This window comes from Anguilla rostrata, chromosome 1 (genome assembly GCF_018555375.3).
Source record: "Anguilla rostrata isolate EN2019 chromosome 1, ASM1855537v3, whole genome shotgun sequence".
NCBI lineage: Eukaryota > Metazoa > Chordata > Actinopteri > Anguilliformes > Anguillidae > Anguilla > Anguilla rostrata.
Genome location: NC_057933.1, coordinates 55368206 through 55381680, shown reverse-complemented (window position 1 = coordinate 55381680; position 13475 = coordinate 55368206). Strand labels below are relative to the sequence as shown.

Below are 13475 nucleotides of genomic sequence, written 5' to 3'. Positions count from 1 at the left end.
GTATAATGCATTCAACAACAGAACAACAAAACTACGATTTTCTGACCACGTCAAGCTCATCTACAGGCCAATTCAAGTTCACAAGTATTGACAGAGTTAAAACAGCCTATGATTATTAACCACAAACTTGGGCTATATCTTTTATTTGTGGCAATACTTCATGACATGGAAGTGGGCAGCTGCTGACTTCAAACTGAATGTGTAATAAGTTTTAGTGTATTTTCAGAATGTATTGAGATTGTATTAGATAGGTTACCTAGTTCTCCTGCTGGTGGCTTCTCAATGTTTTTTTACATAAATGGTTGCTTTGTGCCTATAAAGTCTACCAGCCTGCTGGAGGGTGATGGGGTGATAACAATGATACATGCTTTAGAGACAACATAAGATAAATTCTTATTTGAAATTATAAGAGGCATTATTTAGGCTCTAGCCTAAAAATATGCATTAAGCTATTTGATTTATTGTTTGCAGGCCATGTCTGGAAGGTTTTAAATTTCCTGGACCGTATTGGCTTTAAAAGTGTTTCTATGGTTATATGTCAACCAAAAGTCTTGCCGTTATCAAGCTTGCATCATCAACAATACACCGATCAGCCACAACATTAAAACCACCTGCCTAATATTGTGTAGGTCACCCTCATGCCGCCAAAACAGCTCTGACCCATCGAGAGTTTTTTAAATCATGTGGAAATAATTCACCCTCTAACAATATCTTAGCTTTTTATAGCCCTGTAGCAACTAATAATGCAATAAACTACCAATAGTGTAATAACTTCCAATAATGTAATCCATTTCATTTTTTTTATGCAATAAAAACCAATAATGTAATAAGTAGTAGTAGTAGTGTACTTTATTGATCCCGAGGGGAATTTGCACTGTTGCAGCATCAAAGACAACAAAGTAATCAGATACAAATTTACAGTAGATACAAAATATCAGATACAAATATACAGTAGTTACTAGGGATGAGCGAGTACACCATTATCTGTATCTGTATCTGTTCAACCAACAAAATTATCTGTATCCATATCCGTACTTGGAATGGGCGGAGCTTAACCCGGAAGTGGACGGGGAATAACCAGAAGTTGGTATTTTAACATCTTAGCAAAGCCCCTAGTGGTCGGTATGCCGGCGTGCCGAGATTACTGAACTCAGACGTTCAGTGCTACTGCAACCAAAGTATGAGTTAAAAACAGAAACTCTTTGTTTTAGTTTCATTAGTAGACGATACATGACAACTATGCCGAAAACAGAGTTTCGCCGCGCCACCATTGTGGCTCTGGTCGTTCATTTAACACACACCCCCTCCCTGAAATCTCATCTGCAACTACACCCCCCACCCATTACAAGATGGACAATATTGTCTATCTGGGCATTCATGAAAATATTCTTTCGCCACTCAAAAATCGTATTCCATCATAGCAACAAGATAACCCGACAATAGCCATAAAATATGCTAATACAGCAGTGGAAACGCTGCTCACTGAATAATGAAATAAACGAGACAAATGATACCATGTCATTCTACAGTCAATATCTGGGACTAAATATTGAATAAATACACAACCTTACCGTTGGTTTTACGCATAGAGATGTCCCTTTTGAGACCGAGTGGTCCTATATTGTCTTGGACAATCCGTTTGTGAAATATACGCGCATTTGTGATGCTTGGGTACCTTCCAAAATAGCTGTGCCTAATACCACACGTGTCGTTTACAGCGTTGTTGCCCTTTTTAGTACAGACTGGCTTCGTTACTCTGGTTTTATTAGTTTTTTAAATGAACTGACGGTGTGAAGACAGTAGTAGACAGAGCGCGCCAGATTACAGCTGGCTAACCACGATGTACGTATGTCTTGTGATTTCAGGTGAGCGACGACTTCTAAATTTGCACAAAAATATTGCATTACTTAGTACAGTGGATGTATAAGAATGCTAGGATGTCAATGGTGCTAGTAGAGTGTGTGTATGAGATTGCTAAATGTTAGGAAATACAAGTACATGCTTATATCATGTAGTCGCTAGCTTACTGGCTAGTTAGCCCCACTGTAGCAGCAGTTAACTGGCTAGTTAGACCCACTGTAGCAGCTAGTTAACTGGCTAGTTAGCCCCACTGTAGCAAGCTAGAAGCTAGAAATGTCCGTTTGTAATCAGTAATATGTGCTTACGCGTGAATGTCCAGTAAATGTGTGTTTAGCTATGGTGAGAATAATGTGTTGATCCGAATCTGAGAATTGCAAACTTTATTTTACTGGGAATATATGACGCTGTGGACAGAGTGGCTGTGGCGATGGCAATATTGTGTTGTGTGGCACAGCAGCAGTGAACTTTGTATAGAGGGTATGCACATGACGTCACAGTAAGTGGAAGTCACTGCGGTTACACCCACTGAGTGGCAGAAAGACTATCAGTGGCAGTGTTAGCGTTCAGCTTGAATGCAAAAAAACCAGAGACTGTAAAAAAACACACCTAAAATGGGAAAGAGCTGTTGTGCGATTGACTGTACAAATAGATTCAACAAGAAATCGGAGCTATCTTTTTTACAGACTGCCGAAAGCTAAAGAAAAGAGAAGCAAATGGATTGCTGCAATTCGCAGAAACAACTGGAATCCAGGCACCAAAACGTGGATTTGCGGTTGTCATTTTGTGTCAGGTAGCTATGTTGGATTTTTGGGTAAAATCATGCCTTAAGTTATGTAGGCTACTGTACTGACTACTCATCAATTAAATTAGCATCTTTCATTTATATTCTGTCTAACTGTAAAGTTTTTGTCAGCATTTATTTAAAAAAACATCCATGATGATGAGCCTTGTGTTCTACAAACAAAGGGGGGATGGTAGTGTTAGCTAGCCAAGCATATAAATTATTAAGGTATGATTTTACCCAAAAATCCAACATACCTGACACAAAATAACAACCGCAAATCCACGTTTCGGTGCCTGGATTCGAGCTGTTTCTGCGAATAGCAGCGATGAATTTGCTTCTCTTTTCTTTAGCTTTCGGCAGTCTGTCAAAAGATAGCTCCGATTTCTTGTTGAATGTCCATGGACCACTGGTTCTTTGGTAAGTTGTAAGGATCACTGTCGAGTCCAACTGCCTTTAATTTAAGCAGATAATCGTTTGTTTTACTCCCGGTTTTGCTGTTTCCTATACTAAAGGCAGCCACGTGGCAGCATGTTTTGCCACTCAGTCCCGACTGAGCGGGCATATACCGGTGGGAAAGTGACGTCAATGCATACCCTCTGTGTAGAGGAGGAGCTCTGTGTGTGGCTGGCCTATCACGAGTACGGATATTGACACATTTTACTCGGATGGTACTCGTGCTGTAAAAAGTACATTATCCGTACCGAATACTCGTTTCATCCGAGTATTCGGCTCAACCCTAGTAGTTACAAATATATACAGAAATCCAAATATACCAGAGGACACCTTCAGAGTCCATGCCTCGACGGGTCAGAGCTGTTTTGGCGGCACGAGGGGAACCTACACAATAGGTAGTTGGTTTTAATGGTGTGGCTGATCGGTGTATATTTGTGTCTACCTTTCTATGGCTTGTCTATTTTACTTATGTCTAAAACCTTTCACCTAATTATTCATCCATCACAAATCCAGCGCTTTTTTCCATCTTTGGGAAAACTTTTGCTTGTCTGCATATATCAACATACAATCTAAATCTCAGTGCACAAGCTCATCGAACAAGCTATGCTTAACTATTCTCTGCAGCACAATGGTGCTCAATTTCAGCTCTGGCCTCAGTTAATTATGTAAATGAGTAATTACAATCTCATTTTGTTGATCTCATGGTTAATATTGTTTCATAAATTTGGCAAGAAAATTTTTTAATTATGTATCATTTTGATATATGACAATGACCAACAATGGCGTTGTGTCATTGTGTCAATTCATTTTCGAGACTTTCCTCTGAAATCATACTTGAGAAAATGATGTTCAGTTTGCATTTGGAACAAAAATGCAAGTCCTTTTCTTAGATTATTTTTTACAAGCACAATAATTGACCCTATGGCTGGTTAACTCATACCTACATTGTAGTAGTACAACACTGTTGTGGCTGCTCTTGCCTACCTTCATGTTGAGGCCTAATTCAAATATATTGTCATGCATTTTTCATTCCTATTTACTGGAACCAAGCAGTGTAATTGTTCACAACAGGCCATGCCTCAAATTCACTATTGAAAGCTGAGGTCAAATTTTCTCTGTGGAAAGTCTGAATTAGGTTATAAGTAAATGGCAGAGTGGCATTCATTTGACTGGATTTAAAAAGGCATTACATGAAAATAAGATTATATCCAATTTAAAAAAAAAATGAAATTGCATACTGTGTTAAAAAGTAGATCCTTTGAGTGCAAGCCCTGAAATATTTATGAAAGGATGAAAAAATACCCTGTCTCATTGTGTTATCTCAAACCTTGATGGACTAGCTTTCTTTACCTGGTATCAATAATGAGCTTTTTACATGCAAGGATTTCAGAGCACTCTACAATGAGGGGAGTTACCTTATCTCATCTATCTGGGAAATGCATGACACCTATTTTGTATCAAGAATGCTAAAAATGTCATTTGAAGTGCTGATGGGAAATGTAGTCCAAAGATACACAAGTTCTGCCTAACATTTAGCCTGGATTTAATCTCCCATCATCACCCTGTTCAGCACCCCAACACTTCTTGAGTGGCTTTAATGGCACACAGAACGCATGCCCCCGATCATTTGTGTCATCGGCTGCACAGCATTGTCCCCAGTACCATCCCAAACTGTTCCACACTTCCACAGTACACTAGTACACAGAACAACATATTCTGACTACTGGGCGTGTGCAGAGATAGAGGTCAGGAGCACCAGAGACCCTGCCATTTTGACCTGTCCCTCACAAAATTCCCTCCTCGATGTGCCCTCCCAGCTGATATGGGGGCTTACAGAAACCATAAAATGAGCTACTCCATGAACCGTCAGAGTTGAAGTCAAGACCAGACCCCTCATGAGCCAAACCAAAACCAGACTCCACAAGCCCGAGATCCAGGCCAAAACCAAACTTACCATGTCTTGACAAAACCAAGACTGAGACATTTAATCAAAAATGGCAGCTTTAATCAATCCTAGTCAGCAAAATTATGCAAAATGGAAGATTACAGAAAAAGAATTCATTTTAAAAACGTCAATATAACACGCTTTTCTGCTTTTCTTTCCCCGGCTAGACATTTTTAATAAACCAAATATTTTAGTCAAATTGTTATGGCAAGGAAACCTGACATTGTTCTTTTATTTTACATAAAATAGAAGAAACAACAATAGGCTGAACCCATTTATAGGCAGAAAATCAACAATGACCTGGCATAAGGTAATATGATTTTGAAACTGGGTTTTCAAGATTTTTTACGTTGCAAGACGTTTTAGTTAAGTCTGGCAACCACAGTCGACATCAGGCAATATTATTTGATAAACTAATTTACCTGGCTAGTTTACATTCTGCTAATCTCAAATATTGTTTTGAAGCTCTCTAGTATGATTGCTGCCAGAGTGAAAACAAAGTATTTTCTAGTCACTAACTTGTTATGAGAAACCTTACTCATTAAAATGAGAAACTTTTATTAATTGAAATTCACAGTATAATTGCAGACACTGGTGAGCTTCCTCAAAACATTTTGACCCATGTCATATGGAGCAGGATAAATTTTGGGTGGGGGTAGGGGTACCATTTTTGAAGCCCCTACAACCTAAAATATCTGTGAACATCCCTGCTGTCTGTACTTTCCAACTTATTATTTTTATTATCAACCACAATAATAATAATATGGATGTGGAGATGCTTGCTAGGGTAGATTAGTCAGGGTAGCCTCCTGAAATATTGTGCTAACTGTAAAGGATGTTAACTCTCAAATTCATATTACTTATGCGATTACAGCTAATGTGTCTCACCAAAGCAGAATCACTCCATACTGTCACAACATCAGTTAGTCTTCCCAGTGCCAGGAGTGGATGGCTTTCCCTCCGGAGTCAGGATCAACACAAGATTTCTTCATATTTTTTCAATGGTTTTCCTCGGCATTGTCATCCTTGGCTTTCTCGTGGAATCTTCCAGTTTCGTTAAGCAGACTTGCTAGCCATCTCCTTAAAAAGTGATTTTTCTTTCAAAAGCATAATCTAATTTTATGTAAAAAATTAAACAGAAAATAAGGCAATGCATATTTTTCAGCATTTTCTGTATTATTAATAGGGGTCACTTGGATGTGTATGCATACTGTTTAAGACTATTAAGTTTTTTTTTTCTTAATCTCAAAACATGTGCCTAGTAATTATGAGAGCAACTATACACATCACACTATTGTGCATGCATGGTAATGCTTAACACTAAATAATGCATCAGATTTCACTTTACTTATTCTGGGAAACTTATACATTTTAATGTGGAATAGTGCTGATATTAATGATGCTGTTGATCTATATCAGGAGCATACTGCAGCCATGCACAGTGTAGTATGGTGGACTTATTTTGGAAAATGAAATTCCCTCTCTGTCCTTCAGAGCCTATAGAACAGTAATATTTATCAGTTCAGTAAAATATAAACTGCAGCTACTGCAAAATCTGCAAATGATGAGCTTAGCACTGCCTTATTAAACACAACTGCATTAATGTGCAGGTTAAAAGAAACAGTGAACCTTTTATGTAAATTTGATCATTGCATTACAACTTTTCAGAACTAGTAAGAGCTGACTTCTATGGTAAAGGCAGTTTTCCGGGGGGCAATCATGAACTGGTACAGTTATTATTCTGACAGCCACATCATGACATGGTGGTGCAGTGGGTAGCACTGTGACCTCACATCAAGAAGGGTATGACTCTCGGCCTTTCTGTCTTGAGTTTGCATGTTCTCCCGGTTTCTTCTGTGTACTCCCCCGGTTTCCTCCCACAGTCCAAGGACATGCAGGTAGGCTAATTGGAAACTCTAAATTGCCCATAGGTGTGAATGGAGTGTGTGCCCCACAATAGATTGGCGGCCTGTCCAGGGAGTAATAATTATTCTCTCCCAAAGCACACTGGGATAGGCTACAGCACTACCTGAAACCAAAGCCCAGGAGAAGCAGGTATATATAATGGATGGATGTATGGACATCATGTCAAACTGTGAAATAAATTTTAAGTTCTCCATTATGGGGGTATTATTGTCTCAAAAATAAATACATTTCCATAAATAAACATTGTTGATCCACAAATAAATGTAGCTGCTTCACATTTATGCATTACCTTTTGCTTACAATTATTAGTGGATTTTTGAGAGAATCTGAGTGGCACGATTTACAAAAAAAAAAATAGGTTTTTATTTTTACTGAGTCTTGTCCAGCCAATCAGATTTTAAGAAATCCTTTCACTAACGCTCACATTACCCAGACCAATCACAGCACATATACAGTTCAAGATCGTATTGTGGAGCGACAAGACAACCCCTGAGTTGAGAAGATAGCTGTAATGGCTATCTCTTTGATCAACAAATCAAATCCTTCAAATCTTGAACCAAAGTCAAACCACATCACCTTATATTTGTACTATCCCATTCGTTTTGGAGAAGGGCGGACCAAAAATGCTGTGGTCAACATGGCCGCCCATAAACAGTAGCAACACAACTTATATTTAACTAGCATAATATATATTTAATAGTTTGTGAAACCACATCATCTTGTAAAGCTGTAACTTATGGTCAGCATGGTTACTCGTAAAGATCGATATGCTTGTAACACTTGAGTATTATGCTAAAAAAGAGTAAACAATCAGTTTGCTAGTAACAACTTCTTATATTTAAAAAGTTAACTAGCTAGATAGATTTCTAATTAGCACACTTATTGAATACAGTGCTAGCTGAAGTTACATCCCACAATAAAGTACCATAAATAACTTATTGCTGACATTTAGCCTATTTAGCCAGCAGTAGCTAGCTAGCTAACGTTAGTGTTTACAAAACTGTGGTTCACTACCTATCGTGGCTTTCAGCACTATAATGACACTAGCCACGTCTATAGTTATGTTTTAAATGAGTGTTTGTGCAGGGCCTACTGTAAACAAGCTATGCACACATGTGAACCAGCTACATTTATCCATGGATTGGCAACATTTATGTGTAGATCAGCAACATTTATTTGTGGATCAGTTACATTTATTTACTTATTTTTGAAACAATAAAACCCCCATTCTCCACAATAGAATTTAATATATTTAATTCATGATGTAGCAAACTCATCCAAATGGATTGGATAACAGCAGGAACACAACAGTTCACTGGAAACAAAATTCTTCTCTTTACAGGTATCCCTAACCCGTGTATTTCAAATCGTAAACTACAGAGCAAAGATAAAGGGGAGGCCATTCTGAAAATAATTCTGCTATAAACGGCTGCCATACTAAGTAAGGTTTTAGCCCTTATTGCCATGGAAACACTGTATAATATTCTAGTTGTAACGTCATCTCACTTATTCATACAGAGAGACATCTATGAATGCTCCTTAGAGTTACAATAAAGGCTGTTAATCATTACTTATATCACATTGGTTTATTATATACACAATATAACCAAAAGTATCTTGACACCCCTTGGTCTGGGGGTGTTTTTCATGGTTTGGGCTAGGCGTCTTAGTTCCAGTGAAGGCAAATCTTAATGCTACAGCCCTACAATGACATTTTAGATGATTCTGTGCTTCCCCAACAGTTTGGGTAAGGCCCTTTCCTGTTTCAGCATGACAATGCCCCCGGGCAAGCTCTGTATAAAAAATGTTTTGTTTTGTTTTTTTTTTGTTTTTTTTTCCGAGAACAGTGTTTAAGAACTTTACTCGCCAGCCAGAGCCCTGACCTCAACCCCATCCAACACCTTTGAGCTCAATTGAAAAGCCAACAGCAAGCTAGGCATAATTGTGCAATCAGTGCTGAACCTCACTAATGCTCTTTTCTGAATGGCAGCAAATCCCAGCAGCAAAACTCCAACATTTAGTATAAAGCCTTCCCAGAAGCGTGGAGGCTGTTACAGCAGCAAAGGGTGGATCAACTCCATATTAATTCCCATAATTTTGAATGAGATGTTGGATGTCAGGTGTCCACATACTTTTGGCCATGCAGTGTATTTGCAAGTTAGTGATGAAGGAAGCATGTATTAATTCCCTCTGACTTCCGTCTCCCTTAAACTAATGTTGGTTTAGTGCCAAGATATTACCCCACATTACCATGATTTTATGATGACTTTGTATGATTAGACTTGATTATTTTGCATTGCATAAAGTAGACATGTTGGAATGTATATGATTCAGTTTTAAATAGTGTGTTCCATTCAGGAATTTGTCATTTACAACTTATTCAGGTTCACTTTTTATTTTATTTTATTTTTTATTTTTATTTCCCCTTTATTTCACCAGGCAAGTCATTAAGAACAAATTCTTATTTACAATGGCGGCCTGGCAAGCAACAAAAGCCACTTAAGGGAAGGGGAGGTGGGCTACTGTGAAGACAGGTTGCTGGTTATATGGATAAAGAAGGTATTCTACTGTCTGTCACCTTAAAACACACAGTAGAACCTTTACTAAATCCACATACTGTCAGTATATATATATATATATATTACACAGCACAATAGGCACAAATACAAGAAAGACTAAATAATGTGCACTCCCCCAGCCCACTCTGAATACCATATACCATTACCAGCAAAAACATCTTGACAACTGCAGGGGGAGGTGGAAGAGGGGGACACTGCAGGGTAACCATAGCTGCCACTAAGGCCATGGAGACAATCCAAAAACAAGCAATAAACATAATCTCTTCTCTTGAAATAGCAGTCTCACTCCCAATTAAAGAAAATGCAGACAAAAAGAGGCGGTGCCATCTGTGGTGTCTGCGTACGATCCCGTAAATCAGACCAGCACCTGCCCGGTATGGACTTCCTGCCGCTCCAAATATGGTCAATGAGCAAACAGAAGTGCCCATCCACTTGCGCCATTAAGGTGGTCTGCGTGTGGAATGAGTCACCGCACACCCACACACCTCATCCTTACATGTGAACGAGAATCAAGTGCCGCGGAAGAAGGACAGAGAAGAAACTGGGGGAGAATGAAAGACTGAGAGAATGAGTCAAGGGTGAAGGGAAAATAGATAGGATGAGATTCATTGATTGACTGGGCGCATGTTGTGACCTGAACTAGCATTTGAGCCAGCAGATAGCATTTGAGCTGGCCACCTAAATAGTACACAAGCATACAATGCACAGCCCTGTGCATCTAAAACAGACAGGCACACGTGTACACATGTGTACAGGAGAAAGTGCTGTATGCACAGGTACGTGTAAACCTCAGGGTGCAGGGGCCTGAAATCAAGGAAAAGCCTTATAAAATAACCCACACACATATACGTGACAAAAACAAGAAGAAAGGCTGGGCTGCAGGGATTGGCTGGAAGAGGCAATGGCTTACTGTAATTGGCTGGCTTGGAGATGCGCGTAAGCCTGACGGGTGAGCATGTCACACTCTGCCTCAGTTTTCCTGGTAGTGTTTTTCTTAGGCTCGTGGCCCAGCCCTTCCCTGCCCCCGACTCAGTTGATATGGAGAAGCCAGTCACAGCCGTCCAGCCAGCCAGCCCACCCCCAGGCCTAGCCTGGCTCTGCTACATGCTCCACACACACACGCGTATACACACACGTACTCACACACAGTGAAACAGCTTGTTATTCCTGCTCTGGCAGCCACAGCGGAGAGCTCACGCACACTGCGAGGAAAGCATCCTCTCCTCCTCCCTCTCCTTTTCCCCTCCCTGTTCCTCCCTCCTCCATCCCCCAAATCTCAGAGCAGACAAAAGAAGCCATCATTAACAAGGGAACAAAGGAGAATAGAAAAGGGTTTTTGTTACACATTACCTTCGACGGGGGAGACAGCGGTGAGCCCTAGCACTCTGTTCAGGCGCTGTGGCTTACAGAGAGAGCCGGGGCAAATGACATCACATGATCAAGAACCACCTGCTCCACTCTGGTCCTATGACTCAGGAAGACATGGGGATTCTGGGACTTGTAGTTAAAACCGAACAGCATTTAAAATATAGCCTTTTTAGCCCTCATTAGAGAAGCTAAGAGATGTAATGCAGTGAAAATGAAGAACTATATTAAGCATCAGTCTTTGTGTCACAGAGAATTCGAATGATGTTGATACAAGTATAAATGATTGGAGGACCTCTCTTCTCTCAGCAGTTGCACTTCTTCATTATGATCTGATGTCATCCCCCCATATTCAGAAGAAAATAAATCTGGTTAAGAGGCACCTATGACATATCTATAAGGACGTATACCCACAGAACATGAGTTGTTCCACAACCATAAAGACCATTTAATTGCATACTTGTCACATCTGAATAAATCACTTTCTCTTGGGGTTAGGGTTAGACTGCTTACTTCCATCAAGCAATCAAATTGCATATGCATACTACATCGCTATTATTGGGTGGGCATACCGTAATGTCCTTCACATCCTTTCTTATATTTCCACCAAACAACGCAAGCAGTTACATCACCCACGTATTGCTCTCACAACATTAATTCTGGCTCCAAAATGCCCAAAGTCATTTAGCAGCTTGTTATAGGTGTAGACATGTACACAAAGTGCAGGCTGACAACAAGGTGACAAAATCACTGCTGTAGAAAGACTGAATACTAAACACATGTCATTTCATCAGCACATATTTTTATATATATTCAAGTTTAGCACATGATCACTGGATATTTCTGTAGGAAACACTGCAAGTGCCACATTCTTTGCTCTGTATGTATGGGGTGTGCCTCATCAGCCCCTAACTTATTCATGTATCACACATCTGCCACCCAAATCCATGTCTAGCTGTTATGTTTCTGAATTTCCTAATGTGTGCATTATGTTATTGGAAACAGGGATTCAAACATTGAAGTATATTTTCGATTAATTATGTTTTACTGTATTTCATTCCCTTCTATCCTGGCCATGGCTATGCAGTCTCTATGCAATGAGAAGAGAATGGCAGCTTGTCCCATATGGATAAAGTTCCAACCTGTGCAGGTGTGAAGGGGAGATATTAATAATGCATCAAGCAGCAATCAAGGTCACTTGATTTCAGATCCTCTGGGATAAAATGGGGTTCTGGGGGAGTTCTGGGCAGGGGGTAGGCTAAAAGGTTTCTGGTCTGGGGCTCAAGCAAAATGTGTGGAGGATTTGCACTCAGACTGGTGCGCCTGGTGCCACGATAGGAGCACACTTTGGGAAAACACACCTGCAGATGCAAGATCTCACAGCTGACCTGAAAAATGACCTTCACAGAGTGCCACTCACTCTGATTAGGGTGAGGGTGAGGGAGTGTTTGGGCCTGTAGTCTGCATTAACGGTATTATCTGTCTGTCAAATGAATGATAGGATGAGCAATCATTATTTTTGGAAGTTTCATTTTTAGCTAATTATGTAAAACATAAATGACAGCACAAGACATAACTCAGTGAAATATTAAAGATACTCATCAACACAGGTCTTCAGGAATTATTGCTGCGAGCAGGTGGCGCACTCTTATAGAGTGTTGTCAATGGCAGGGAGTTTGGTGTACAACCAAAAGGTTGTTGGCCCTATTCACAAATAAATAAATAAATAAATAAATAAATAAATAAACACTTTATTCTTACAGCATTTATAGTTAAAGGCCATGACAGAAAATTAACAAAGACACAAAGACAAGAAAGTTGGATAAGGACCAAGCAAAATAAATAAATAAATATATAATAAAAAGAAACAAATTTAACTTACCACTTAATTTTGTTTCCAACTACAATTGCTGCTATGACAGAAACAGACACTGCAATCAATGAACAACTATGTCTTGTAGCCCCAATGACTCCAAACAGCCTAGACTGAGAAAATCTATATTTGTGTGTCGAGCAGAGCCATTGAGCAAGGCCCTCCCCCTTTTTATATTTCATTGAGTTGTTGAAAACAGTGACAAGACATGAAACAGCCCAACGGTAAATAATTGATGCAGCCATCTGCTGACAGTGTAGAAGTCTGTCATGGTGCTTCAGTGTCACCTCTTGGGTGAGGAGATTGGGCACCTGACAGCAATGGGCAAGAGGGATGGAAAGCTTAGAGATAGGGAGTGAGACAAAGAACATATTTCTGTGAGGGTGCAGAGTGGTCTCCCAAAAGTAAGATGCATGTATTTCCTTGGACAAAAAGGACAAAAGAAACAGACTTTCTGGTCATTCTGGACCAGTGGTATTTTCTCTTGACGTTAGAGTAGCACATTTTTTTTGTTTGCACCTTTAAATCAGCAACCAGCCCAAGATACTGAGTTAACTGTGTTATAACTGTAATCAACTGCTTTCATTCAAACTGTTGAAAAGCAAAAAATAAACAAATAAATAAATAAAAACAACTAGCATAATCTATAGCTTCTTAATGGCAAGCGTGACCACATTTATAGACCTCGTA

The 13475-nt window shown here is 39.6% G+C and overlaps 1 protein-coding gene across 1 annotated transcript in view; it reads right to left on the bottom strand.

Annotated features, from left to right (window-relative positions):
- tsnare1 (T-SNARE Domain Containing 1) overlaps nucleotides 1–11000 on the bottom strand; it is a 165130-nt gene extending 154130 nt beyond the window's left edge. The window contains exon 1 of the mRNA XM_064343270.1: nucleotides 10898–11000. The gene's annotated coding sequence lies outside the window, so the exon portion shown is untranslated. The remainder of the gene's footprint in view (nucleotides 1–10897) is intronic.
- Nucleotides 11001–13475: the final 2475 nt, after the last annotated feature.